Genomic DNA, 14311 nt, shown 5'->3' with positions numbered 1-14311 from the left:
CCACACCATGTGCCTGCACATGAAGGCGTTACTCTACAGAGTGTTCAGTATAAACAAACAAGACTATGGTGAATGCACACACATAAACCAACAATCTACACTTTGCTGGAGGAGTATGTATAACTGCAATATAGTCAGCAGCACAAACACAGCTCGATAGTCCACCATTGTTGTAACTGTTGTCCTCCTACTCGTGCACGGTTATTTGTCTGAAAGGTAATGCGCATGCGCGAAGAGCAGTCGTGACGTCACTGTTCTCACAGGATTCACACATTGCCAGTTTACACGGTGACAGAAAGGATGGCATATTCAAAAAATTGCACTCTGGAACCCAGTTTCAAAAGTTTTCCTTTTCAGGCCCCTAAAACGCCATTGGTATGTGAACGAAAAGCCAAACTGCAACAAAAGTTTAACTTTTCATGGAGGAACCTTTGCTGTGTAATGAATGGCTTGTTGCATCTAGTGGCCAGGATTGCAGATTGCAACCAGATGAACCTTCTCCTTGTTAGAATTCATTCAGTGTTCATTGTTCAGGAGGTTTTTACTGGGAGCCAAATTATCTAAAGACGACCTTGCAAAAAATAGAAGCACGAGGTGGTTTTAACCAGTAAAAAACAATGAATAAAAGAGTGTCACGTTACAAATCAGTAACCAGTGCTGTTTGGCCTGTTTGTGTTGAGCACCTTCGAGCTTCTCCAGTGTAAAGAGTTGCTAAATTTCCCTGTTTTTTATTATTATAAAACAAATATATATGGGTTTGGACAAGACAATACACTTGAAGACGTCCCCTTGGACATTATACTGGGAGTTTTTCACTATTTTAGTTGCATCTAGTGGTGAGAACTGCAGATTGCAACCAGCCAAAACTTCTCCAATGTGCCCAACATAAAACAGAAGGTTTGATCAGGGAGTCGAATTATTGGCAGAGATCGCTTCCTTTCCAAAGCAAAGAGATCCAGTGATTAAAACCAGTTAAAATACTGAATAGCAGTTTCAGCAGTTTCAACTTACAAACCCGTGTTTCTCCAACACTGTTCAGCTTATTGCATGTGGGCCGCTAGCCCAGCACCTGCTAATTTGTGCTCACGGTTTTTTCTCTGATAACTTCAGATCCAGATGTTATGGAGGTTTATGCCAAGAACCGAATTTTCTGCAGAGGTCTCCTTCTCTCCAAAACAAACAGACCTGGTGATTCAAACCAGTAAAATCAATCAAATCAAAGCAGTTTCACGTGAATAAAATCAGTACTTTTCCGATGCTGCTCCTATGTTAGTTGACACAAATTGGCAAAAAGGCAAAAATGCAAATGACACTCTCTAGAGCCAGTGTTTGGTTTGTCCATTCTGGGCTACAGTAGAAACATGATGTTAGACAAGTTAACAAAAACACAATGGGCGTGATGCAACAACATTCTCTAAAATTTCTCTTATGTTTTACCTCAATTGTCTGATAAGAGAAAATATAAAAGAAGTCAACTAAAAGTGCACCAAATGTTCTTAACCTTCCAAATCTGCTCTTACCCAGTTGTGCTCAATGATGAATCCCATTTGATCATAAATCAGCATAAGCTTGCATATGTAACACCCCCTAAACACTATATAGGGGCAGATTTTGTGCCATGTGCAAAGACTGGCACAGTGGTCACATGACACAAGAAAAGGCAAAGGGATGCACAGTAACTGAAATCACAGTAATTGGGATCAATGCGCCAAGTTTAGTGGTATTTCTGTAGCCCTGAAATTTAATAATCCAGTCAGTATAATTACTCTAAAACATTATTTAAATTGGATTAAATGATATTCATGCATTTTTTTAAATGTTCCTCAAATGTAAAACTTATTTTTTATTGCACTGGGCAAATAATTTGTGGCCTGTGAGATTTCTTTTTTTTTTCTTATCTTGGTAAGACTTTCTTGACCAGTCATAACATTTTCTCGTACCTAAGAGAAGAGCAAAAACAAGAAAACATTGATAAATCTCAAAAATCAGTGGAGACTAACAAAACAAGAACACACTGTGAATACGAGCAAAAATAAGGGAAAATTTGTGCGGATATAATTTTTTTGCATGAGGCCCCATGATTCTTAAATCACTTGATTATACACTAAATAAGTCATATTCCATTTCTGCCAATGTCCCTTTAAATCCTACATACTAAAACTGTATAAGGAGGGGTTTATTTCATAGTTTTGTTTGTGAATATGGAGGCAAAATTTAAAATAAATAAATAAAAGGAAGCTGGAAACACAGACTTTACGACTGACATGGCTGGGGTATACAATGTCTCTGTCAGAAGATGGCAACCAGTGGACCCACAAGTCATCAATGTTGTATGTTTTTGCCTTTTAAGTATTGAACAGACGCCCCTCTCAGTTGTACTTCTGAAGAGATTGGTTCTGTCAGACTGGCGGCGGGAAAGTATCTTATAATGTGATCTCAGCAAGAGTTATGCTTCATTATTTAGGGACAACAAACAAGTGTGTATATGCGTGTGTGTTTCTGTGGCTCTGCATTGCTGCCACAAAAGTTGGATGACGGATGCAGTCATACCAAGTGCCATGTCTTTTCCCCAACAGTCCTGACCAGAACTGGCCTGATGTCTCCTTACATTTGAGAGTATGTGACAGCCGGCAAACTGCCTTGAAGGGAGACCCTGTGTGCGTGTGTGTGTGGTTTTGTTTGCGTGTGTGCACATCTACATTTTTGCATACATGCTCCACTCTCGCTCAGACACTGAGGTGAGCAGACAGATCTGTGGCCCTGCAGAAACAACACTTTACTGAACCCCTGCATCAAGGGCATGTATTCAAAATGAAGAAACAAACAAATAAAAAAAACTTTTAAAACGGTGGTAAAAGCAGCCTGCAAAAACGTCCACTCCACTTGTGCTTCTTTCTTTCTTTCCCTACACCTCGGCTATTCCAGCCATGCTTTGTGCTCTTGTGGAGTAATGAATAATAGAGGAGTGCTTGTCCTCCCTCACTCCCCTAGTTAATCAGAGCTCGCCTGGCTGCCCTCTTCTCTGCCACTCCTCACTTTAATAAATCATTCAGGCCTTCAGGACAACAAGTCCGTCAGCACAGGCTAAGCAGGGGCCATGCTGGTAAAAAAAACAACCTGCCATCGACTCTCACTACACCCTCCTGCACCACTCCAAACCAGAAGCAGCCCTGTCTCACTATCATCTCTTTCCTCTGTGTCCTTCACCTTTTCAGTTCTCTTGTGTCCTTGTCTTACTCCTTTTTTCTTTTTTGGAGACAAATCAGACTGGCAAGGAGTCCCACTCCATTTCTCTTCCCCCCTTGCTCTCTCTCCCATGGGGAACCATTTCACTTAAGCTCTCACCCTGCCAGAGTTCGACCCAACGCGTAATGTTCTCATTCCTCATCTCTTTTCTCCCTCTCCTCCTTTATGCCTCCACTCTCTCTGCCTGACAAGAAATTCATGCTGGGGATGACGTCACGTGGCCGTGTCCCCAATGGATGCTGCTGTATAGCGGGTCATAACAGGGATGGATACAAAAAACACTGCAGTGTTGGCAGTGTCTTTTCACCATTTTTCACCATTCACAATTAAAGGGTTGCAGCAGCTTTATTTACACCACCAAGAAATGTTTTTAGCAAAGCAACAAAAGGGAAAATCTGTATATTAAGTAATCCCAGGAGCAATTTTGTCATGATTTTGTGAATATTCACAAAAGAGTTATTTGCTTCACCCTGCTCTCTCTGTTTTAGTCAGTGAAGTACTACATTTCCTAGAAATGTTTCCTCCTCTTCTGCATGCTTTTTGTGGGTTATACATCAAACATATAAGTGGTGAGAGCAATTTCATCATGTAGTAAGGCCACTGTAATCACCTGAGGCTCAAAATGTGTGCACTAGAATTTCATTCTGGTTTACTGAGACAGATGATGGTGAAGAAAATAATGATTGTTGTCTGTATGTGACTGCTGAGAATCAGTGGGAAAAAATGGTGAGACCAGAATGAAGTTATTAAGTCTACAAACTGGCAACAAAACATTGATGCTTTTTGATCTGCTTTCAGAGTAAGGAGAACATCACCAGCCAGGAAAAAATAAAAGGACTTCAATCAGAGCACACTCGTGCAGAGTTACGTAGACATGAAAACAGTGCAAAACCATGCCAACAGTCTCTGGCCTCATATCCACGGCACAGCACGACACGGCACGGCACGGCATGGCACGGCAAAACATGACTTGATTTAATAATTATGATAATAATAATAGTAGTAATTATTATTTTTATAGCACCTTTAAAAACAGAGTTTACAAAGTGCTTTGACAAACAAGGCAAAGCAGAAGCAAGAGGATTTTCTTGCAGAGGCAACACAACCACAAAAGCAAAACAATCATTCCAAATCCAGGCCAGAGAGAAACAACTACAAACCAAAAATTGCAATAACAACCCATACCAATAAGAGTTAATACAATTCAAAGAATATAAGCAGTAAACACAGACATGATAATTAAGTTCATTCAAACCACCTGATCCTCATTTTACACCCTCTGAGCAAGCTGAGCTGAGACCCGAGGTGGGGTCAAATCACTGCAGACCACTGAGTGGTCAGAGAGTCACTAGAAAACACTTGTAAGACCATTTTCAAATAGCCCAGCTATTATCGATAGTGACAACAATTTTTTATTCACTCTACCCAGATTTAAAAAAAAATAAAAAATTCACACTGTGTTCAGTTGTCAAAATTCAGATGTTCATTCTGTTTGGTTGCTGATGAAAGGATCCAGCCAGAGAGCACTCTGTGTTCGTGTTGCTTTGAAGACAATGTCATGGCAGTTTCACACTGCAAAGCTATTGCAATCAGCTAAAAATCCCACCTACACTGATGTGGTTCTTTCTGCGGTAGAAAACGAAATCGAGACGAGAAGCTGGTACCACAGCCTGTCTCCTAAAAATTACATTCAAATAATTTGAAACAGTCGTGACATTTTGAGGGAAAAGTAATGCTGAGCTGATTAAATTCTCTTTTAACACAGTGAGAAAATGCTCCTAAATGACGTGACTGGCAAGTGGCAAAAATGTTGACACTGAACGTTTTTGCAAAGTGTTCACTAACAACAAATTTCAGTCGCTTTTTGACAAGTCAATAGTCAATCTTGCGATAGCCATTCATAGTGACTCCAGCCGCATGGTTTCGATTGCCTTTTTTAATAACACAAAGTCAAAATCTTTTGTTAACCTTAATCATAGTGCTCTTGTTGCTGAAACAAAAGTTTGGGTTTGAGTGTGTTTCCTTACCTGAACAAAATGTCTCTGACAATAACCCAGGCAGCAATTATGTTGCCACAACAACCTAATGAAGAAAGCAGTTTGGTAACATGTATGTCATTTCTAGGCAGTCGAGTTGAACTGAGCAGAGTCGTACCATGCAGTGGGATTTTTGTATTTGCAATGAGCTATGGTAAACATGCCTGAGAGCTAGAAACTCAAAGGTGAAACTGATCAATCTCATCATGTCCCTCAATAAGAATGCAAACGTATGTTCTATATTCTCCTACTCTGGATCAGGTCTTTATTCAAATGAACACCAAGGACAACAACAGGAGTTAGATTTGAAAGTTTTCACGTAAGCCTTTGTTTACTTCCTATACTTGAAATACTCTGCCGCTCTTTGCTGTTCTCTATTCTTCTCTCCTCCATCCATCCGTCGCTCTCAGATCCTCTCTGAGTATCATCGTTCTGTGTGAACAGCCTCTGCATCTAACTCTGTGTCCTCTCCTCTCTCTTCTGGGTGTTCTCAGCCTCTTTGAGTCCTTTACAGACCGACTGCCCGAGCAGCAATTATTTTTAATTTGGCTCCATTAACCAAGCACCCCCCACTCACACCACCTCCACGGCGGGAAGGTATTAATCACTTTAATTGCCAAAAAGCAAGAGACCTCCGCCCTGTCCTCCATCTCTCATCCTCTCTCTTTGGATATTTCTTGTGCTCTCTCACTACAGAAGTAAATGAATGACTCAACATGAGCTTTTTCTTCATCAAGGCTCCCCCTCTCACTTTGCACATTTCGTCCCTTTAAATGGCCACTCAGGCTTTTATTTAATTATTTAACACAATTCCATTACATCAAAATGCAGCAGCGACTCTCAAACGTAATGTTTGTGCAAGTATGTGTGACTCTGTGTGTATGTGTGTGTGTTGAATTCGCACTCCAGTATGTGTGTATGCCCTGGTATTTTCTTGCTGTCTGACCTGATTAGTGGCTGTTCCACCGTCCCTTTCAAATGTTCCTAACGAGGTGCTGTTTCAGTTCACTGTGAGGTTAATGAGTAAAAGGAGGAAGATGTGGGAAAATTTTGCTGCATCTGGTTAAAAAATATATTGAAAGGGCACCAAACAAAATGAGAGAGAGAGAGAGAGAGAGAGAGAGAGAGAGAGAGAGAGAGAGAGACTGTGCAGAGGAGAGTTGTGTAATATCATCATTTTGTGTGGTGACCTCAGTTAAATAGTGCGGTCAGCCTTGTTGCTGTGAAGCACTCCGCATTAGACAGCTCTGTTCATGGCTGTCCACTGTGCTACAGTGTGGATATGACCTCAGATGAACTATGTACTCATGATATATGTAAATAAATTTGTAACATACTGACTGCAGAGAACAGATTCAACTGGTTCTTGGTGGAGAAACCAAGCAGCAAACCTCCAAGGCTGAAAAATTAAGCCAATACAGAAGTGCCAAAAACTGCAGTTCATGGGATGAACGCTTCATTTCAAAACAGGGTAAATCCCTGTACATGTGAAAATGGCCAACTTCACAGCAGTAAATTAAGATGTTTGGTGGAAAAAACAGTTTTGGTCTCTATAGCGGATTTCAACACATGACAGCTTACAGGGGGTGAACTCACACGTTTACATTTTATTAAAGCCCAAAGTTACACATATTTAAGAGTGGGTGCAAGGTGTTAATACATGCTCTAGCCACTTTTATACTGCCTGTTCAGGGCAGGAATATTGCACCGTAATGCCACCCAGCTGCATGTTCTGTACAATACAGAATGGGGGGACAAAAGGGTCTCCTCTTTAAGCCACCACAGGAGGTTGTAACAGCGCTGAAAAAGTGTTTGTATAAACAGGAGAGTCAGCAGGATGGGATCATGGGCGGCACAGATATGACATTTGGCGACATGTTATGTGAGAATCCCACCAAAGGAGATTTGAGCAATAGTGGTTAGCAGTTAGTAGCTAATTCAGAATAGAAGAACAGTAAATGTCTGCAAATTGAGAAAACAATGAGGTTCAAAAGCTCCTTACCCTCCAAGCAGGGGATGATATCAGCTTCCATATGACAGAGACAGTAAATGGTGTTATTGCTATGTTATTTTTCGTAAAGTGTTGCCAATGTGTGTATTATATGTCACGCTAGAGGCTGAAGCTTATGTGTTATGTGTCATGCTGATCACAGCTCTTTAAATGGCAGGATGCCAGAATGCTATCTAAAAATCACACCAGAGCAGCATGATGCTGCAGTCATGGTTCTGTGTAAAAATGCAAAGGCGGCATAAAGAAGGGCCTTTGTCTCGGCCCTACAGCATGATCTCTGTGAGTCGATCCTCCCCTCACTCCTCCACAACTCAAACCTTTCATCCAAATATGGTCACTTCGGGCTCCAAAAAACTATTATTATTGCTGGGTGCCAGCAATACCGCAAACTATCTTCATGTAATGAAACATGTACTGTAGACTATTGTGCATCTTGTTGCAAAGGTGTCATGTAATCCCATGGGGGATGGACCACTAGGTGGCATGACACTAAAATAAAAACATTCATTCATTCATTTAGTCATTCATTCATTCATTCATTATGCAGTCTATGGGGGAAAACTTACAGAAACAAGACTGTAAGGCTGCAAGTAGTCGTATTTCTAACATGTGTATTTGTCATCGCCAACAAAAATATGACAGTAGCAAAAAAATGTTGGACTTATGTTTCAACAAAATTTAACACATTTACACGCTAAATTCAGACAGAAAATGCATCAATATTGCATAAACCAACTAGACTTTTATTGATGAAACCTGAAACAACAGTATTTTCTTGTGCTGCGTTCAGACACACAACTTGTAAAGTTTTCCAAAGAAATCAAGCCAATTTTCTCAGGTGTCAGGAGGGTTAAAAACACATTTTTCCTTTGCACTGTGCAAAACGTTTCTCTAAATTTCTTATCTAAAGCTGTTCAGTCAACCACTTGAGCTGTTCTTAATGACTTTAAAATGTGTCATCACTTTGCTTAGCACGTCACTTCATGCTTCTTTCTACTTGGTGAATAATGTTGCCACCAATCTGAACATCAGTTACTTGTTTAGTTCTCAATGTACTGATTTAAGTTTTGCTCTCAGCCTAGATGTTTTTTAGGCTACATTTGTTTATTGTTACATTTGGATGTTTACCTCATCCCCATAGGCCTAATTTTTATCAAGCATCTCCCACCAACCATCTGGTTGAGGGCTGTTCCAGGTTGGTGCATTGTCTGCTCGCACAACCCTCCTGAGGATGGATGTTAGAAAGGAAAGAAAGTGATTGTGACTACGCCAAAAAGAGACGGAGGACAGATGAAAAATCTTCTGGAAGCTCAGTCCAATTTCAACGGCATCGAGCTGCTGAAGCAATCACAGTTAGGCCGTGCCAGGGGCGGTATCCCATCAATAAAGTGGACAGGACTGTTACTCTTTGGGTGGTCACTTTTCTGAACTCCCTTCATATCTCTTCCTCCGTCCCCCTTTAAATGATTCTCTATGTTGTCCCACCATTGAAGCGATACTCCATGCAAAAATCTATCTTTTGAGTATCAAGTTTTAGCTGCAGCAGAGGTCAGCTAAATTATGTCAGTTACACTTGACACACTGAGTTTTCAGAGCAAAGTACTTTACCTTTTTGTCTAGAACGACATTCTGGACTTAACCTTTGAATTCCTGAGCAAATTAGTACAATTTATAAAAAAAAAAAAAAAACATGGGGAAAAAGGCAATTTACAGATGTATGAGAAATGTTCCACAAGTTTCAAGAAATTAATATATTTTGAAAAAAAAAACAATTTAAAAGCTAGTTAAAAATGTCTCTGAAAAAAATTATAATTATCAGAATTAAATATTTATATTGATATTACATTTCTTTTTTGTTTTTAGTTTGTTTTTTAATTTACTAATTTTAAGGTAATTTTCTTGTACTTTAAAAGAAATCTTGCTCATTTTTGGTCATTTTTTAAAAAAAGAGATCAAAGTGTCACCATAAAGCTATGTAGGTTAGGTTTAGGAAAAGAAATGTGGTGATGACTTACCTTAAAATGGTAGAAAGTTGGCATAGTTCTGAACACTCATCCTCAGGGGAAACTCCTGTGCTGTGACTCTTGGCACTGAGCTCAGGTGCTTCCCATTTATCTTGATCATCTTTGAGATACAGCTTAATTGATTGGAGCACACCTGTGGGGAATATAAGTTATTGGACATGATCTGGAAAGGTGCACACTTGTCTATGTCAGGTCGAACAGCTGACAGTGTGCATCAGAGCAAAAACTGAGGCGTGAGTTCAAAGGAACTGCCTGACACTCAAATCTCAAGAGCAAGCACACAATCATTGTTTTTTTTTTCTGATCAAGTAAAAATTGCTGTGGAGTGGTGTGACCATGTGTTTTGTTTATAATCTGACTGGGACTTGTGTAAGTCAAATAAAGTGTCAGTTTATTTAAATAGTACTTTAACTGATAAGTTTAAGTACTATTTGTTGTAGTTTTGTTGGTTAAAAAAAACTTAACAGTCTTATTAAATGACTTTGCAAGAATGCTTTCATAATTCATGAAGCTATGACTCTTTTTTTTTTCAAATTCCCCTGTTTTGTCTGTTTTCACTCCTCTGGTTCTGCGACCTTGCTTCCCGTTTTTATCAGCAGCCTGAGTCCAGTGCCACATGCACACACTGTCACGAACAAGACGTCACACAAGTGTTTCAAATTCATCTCGTTTAGTACCACAAGGTCACTAATTCACATTTAAGACATGTTTCAAGAAGTCAGTCCCACCCCCTCTATCACAGCTGATCATCGTCTGACGAATCACTTTGATTAGGCGTCATTGTGCATCCAAGGAAAATTTTATACAGATTTAGCAACCCGTGACAATATAAATTTTAACATAAAAATGGCCCTAACACTGATTATAAATTTAAACTGATGTTGTTTTTTTTGCTATTATTTGATATTATATCCGATATTAGCTAAAATCTGTTTTGTTCGCACCCCCTCCACAGCAGTACATTGCTGAGACTCCATTCTGCTTCTCCGAAATAGGGCATGCCAACTGTAGGTCATAAATCCCAACTTCAAAAGATCCGAACTATCCCTTTAAAGCCAGCCTCTTCTTTTCATCTCATGTACAGAAAACATCATTTGATGGACACTTTTTTTATCTGCCATGAATGCTTCTCTTGAATCACAGGTGTCTCTCAGGTTTTCATCACAACAAGCTGCTGTTTTGACATGTTGGTCCCCAAACTCTCCTCCTCAACGGTGCATCACTTTTTGTTCCCCTCACAGCTCGCCATGTAATCAATTCACTGGTACATTAATCTCTCTCCTCCTGAGAAACCCTCACCCCCTCCTCTTTCTTTCTGTCTCTCTCCCCTGCTAATTCAAACACACCAGCACTCCAAATATAGAAAACCAGATCAGCATGTAAATCATGACACTTTCTCAGACATGGTCACAGAACAATGCATCCATATTCAATATCTGTGCGTGTGTGTGTGTGTGTGTGGGGGGGCTGACACGTGAATCTCACACTGAGCTCTCTCCATTTTTATTGTTCATGTATCCCTTTGCATTTCTTTCCTTGATAAATGATTCAGGCCTCCAGAGACAGAAAGCGGAGGGCGAACATTCATGGGGGAAAAAATGAAAGAGTCATGAGCCCTGACTTTCTCCATGTATTGTTTCTCAGGGAAGGACAGAGCACAAAGGCTGCATTTCTTCTGTTGTGCAGCACACACACACACACACACACACACACACACACACACACACAAATCAGCCCTCATCAGCTGTGTGCAGCTCAGACTGGAGATTGAGCTGCTGCATTTGCATTTTGCCCAAAGTGCTTGGCACACAAACAGGATCTCTTGTTAGCCCTTGTCTGTAGCAGAGATAATAGATTACATCTTGCTAAAACATCGATACGTCCCGCAGCGCTGCTTCACAACAAAAACAACAGCAGCATCTTGGACACATATGTTTTTGGTATCTGAATAGAACATATGAAATGTAATGCTATAAGCCAGCCACACAAATGCTATACTTTCTAGCAGTAATTATTTTTTAGAGTGCCAAAGTGATTTTGTTTCCCCTCCTCAGTGAGTATTGGATTAGCTGTGTTTTCCCTATTGAGCTTCTTACCACCTCAGGCTTTCTGCTAATACAACACTCCCCCATCTCTCCACACTTCTTCCTCCCTCGCAGGGTTTGCTGAGGTGGCCATTCATGTGGAGATGTTGCAGCCGCAGCTCTCCAAATGAGAAAAAAAAACTCACGCATATTTAAAATATTGCTCTATTTGCCTGCAGCTATATTATCTCATCAAGAATGTTGTAATTGAACTTAATTTCAAGCAGTGTTGTGCTGAAAAGCCCCACTGTGTGTGTAGAAACACTGCTGCATGTGACCGTCTGTCATCTCATTGCAAGGTGGTTGCCTTTTCACCTAGAAGTTGTCTCAATCCCCCGTCAGCTCATTATTCTCAAATCGGCTTATGGAAAATGACTGACGGCTGAGAAGATAATAGTCTTATTCTCACCTCGTGACACGTCAGCTTCAGACAGTGGCATGCAACACAAACACACACACAAGTTGAGGCTGGATGGTGGTGATGATGAAGAGAGGCCCACACCTGAGGATCACAAGAATTTCCCTAATATTTGCAAAACAAGAAATTCACACATAAAGAATATTAAAAAACAGACCATTTTTACAAAATTGTGCATTTTAGCCTCAACTATTAAAGTCTATGACTCAAACATTTCCTTCTTTGCAAAGATGGATCATGATGGCTTTTATTACAATCGCTATTGTAAAACTAGAGGGAAAATAGCCTTCATCTTTAAAGGAAAGTTCACTGACAAAATTAGTCAAAACTGCATATTTTCATTCTCATCTGTAGTGCTTTTTATCAATCTATATTGTTTTGGTGTGAGTTGCAGAGTGTTAGAGATATCAGCCGTAGAGATGTCTGCCCTTTCTATAGTATAATGGAACAAGATGGCACTCAGCCGGTGGTGCTTAAAGCCCCCCCAAAAAAATAAATTCCAGAAAGCATGACCCGCTACTCAAGATAATCCACAGACCTTGTTATGAGCAGTTCATGTAGTAACTATTTTTTTTTCTGACAAACTACACCTGTGAACTGTATCACCGTGCAGAAGGAAGCATGCATCTACTCATGAGAGAGCTGTAACATTAATATATGCTGTATATTAGTGATGCTAGGTGAGCTAACAGTAGATGCACGCTTCCTTCTGCACAGTGATATGGTTGACGGGTGTAATTTGGTAGAAAGGAAATTGTTCCTGCATAAAACTGCGCACAACAAGGTCTATAGTTTATCTTGAGTAACCGGGTTATGATTTGTGGAAAAGAGTGCAATCTAGTTCCATTATACTGGAGAGAAGGCAGACATCTCTCTGGCCGATATCTCTAACACTCTGCAACCACAACAGAACAATCTAGATTAATAAAAAGCAATGCAGGTGAGAGGAAAAAATATGCACTTTCAATTTGGATTGTTTGTTTTGCATTGTTTGTACTCATTTTGCCATCTTTAACTTGTTTACTTTTTCTTAAATGAAAGAAAAATTTAGTGACTTATGGAGAAGGGATTCATTGTCTGTAAATATTACTTTTTTGTCTGTCTGCTTGTTTATATAATCATTTCTCTGTTTTATATATTTGAAATAAAACAAATCAAAAATCAAGTCACTAATATCTTATATGTTGTGCAAGAGAAATATACAATATAGATTTGGAAGCTGAAACAACACTGAAACCATGAAAGTGAAGATGCACTGCAGGTTTTTACAAGACGTTTTATGTATTTGTGGTAAAACCTTGATCATATTCAAGGTAGGCAGCCCTGCTTCTAAATTGCACGATCAATATTGGTCTTACATGAACAAAGCCATACATGGGTATTACCCTATGCAATATCATTAGTGCCCTCATCTCAATCCCCCACCAAATCAATCCTCCTATCTCCTTCCCTGTCCTTTACTCTGTGAGGGCTACAGGAGGGAGAGAGAAGGAAAAGAAAGAGATGGAAAACAGAGTGATGGGGGAGGATGTGCTCAGACTAAGGAGAGTGTATTGATCCCTGCTTCATGATGGACTGAGAGGCAGCTTGTTACTCTGACAGCCAAAGACAAATGGAGCATCAGATAGGCAGCTTTGTGGCTGTGCTGACCGGCTGGAAAGACCCAAAAAAACAACAACAAAAACAAAAAACAGCCGAAAGGTTAAACCGTTTCAGGGGGAGGGGGATTCTAGCTAAGAGCAGTGCACCTCATTAAATACTCAGCGTAAGCCTTGTGGATTTCATTGATTGCTGGTGTCCAGCAATGCCTGAGCTTTATCCCACGTGGCCTCCTCTGAGAGAGGCAAAATGAGCATGAGCCTGAAGCAGGGATGATTGTTTTGCATCTTGAGTCTATTTCTGACTGGAGATCCTAATGTGGACTGGCCCGGGCGACTAAAGTGGGTCATAGGGTGAAGCAGACATGAAAGGGCTGACACAAAGTGAAGTCATCCTCGCTGGGGGGCATCTCACTGCTGCCTCCATTCTGGTATTGCACATACAGAACACAAAGCCACTGCAAAACACCACCTTCCTCACTTTTTGTTCCCCCCGCCTCTGCGTTTTGATCGCTGCCTCTGTCCATTTTTATGTTTGCCTCATGCAGCATGAGATATTCATCTCTTTCTTGCACCTTGCTGCAAACTGCGGATATTTCATTTGCAGCCACAATCCCAGCATCCACTGGCATCCCAGTAAACACACATTTGTTGTTGCTGAGGCTAACCTTACACCACCCTGCTGCATCCTCTAGACTTAACCCCAATCCTGATTCCAACCCAAAATCAAGCCCCACTAATCCTCTTAAAGAAGTAAGAAAAGGCAAAATGTCCTCACTTTGCATGAGTGTGCATCCCTATGAGGACCTCAGAGTAATTGAAATATAACACACACACACACACAGGGGCGTGTCTAGGGAGTGGCCCGGGGTGGCATGGACCCAGGATTTTTTT

Source organism: Plectropomus leopardus, chromosome 6 (genome assembly GCF_026936395.1).
Source record: "Plectropomus leopardus strain MGB_pleo_1.0 chromosome 6, ASM2693639v1, whole genome shotgun sequence".
NCBI lineage: Eukaryota > Metazoa > Chordata > Actinopteri > Perciformes > Serranidae > Plectropomus > Plectropomus leopardus.
The sequence above is the reverse complement of the archived record's forward strand: the minus strand, read 5'-3'. Positions refer to the sequence as shown.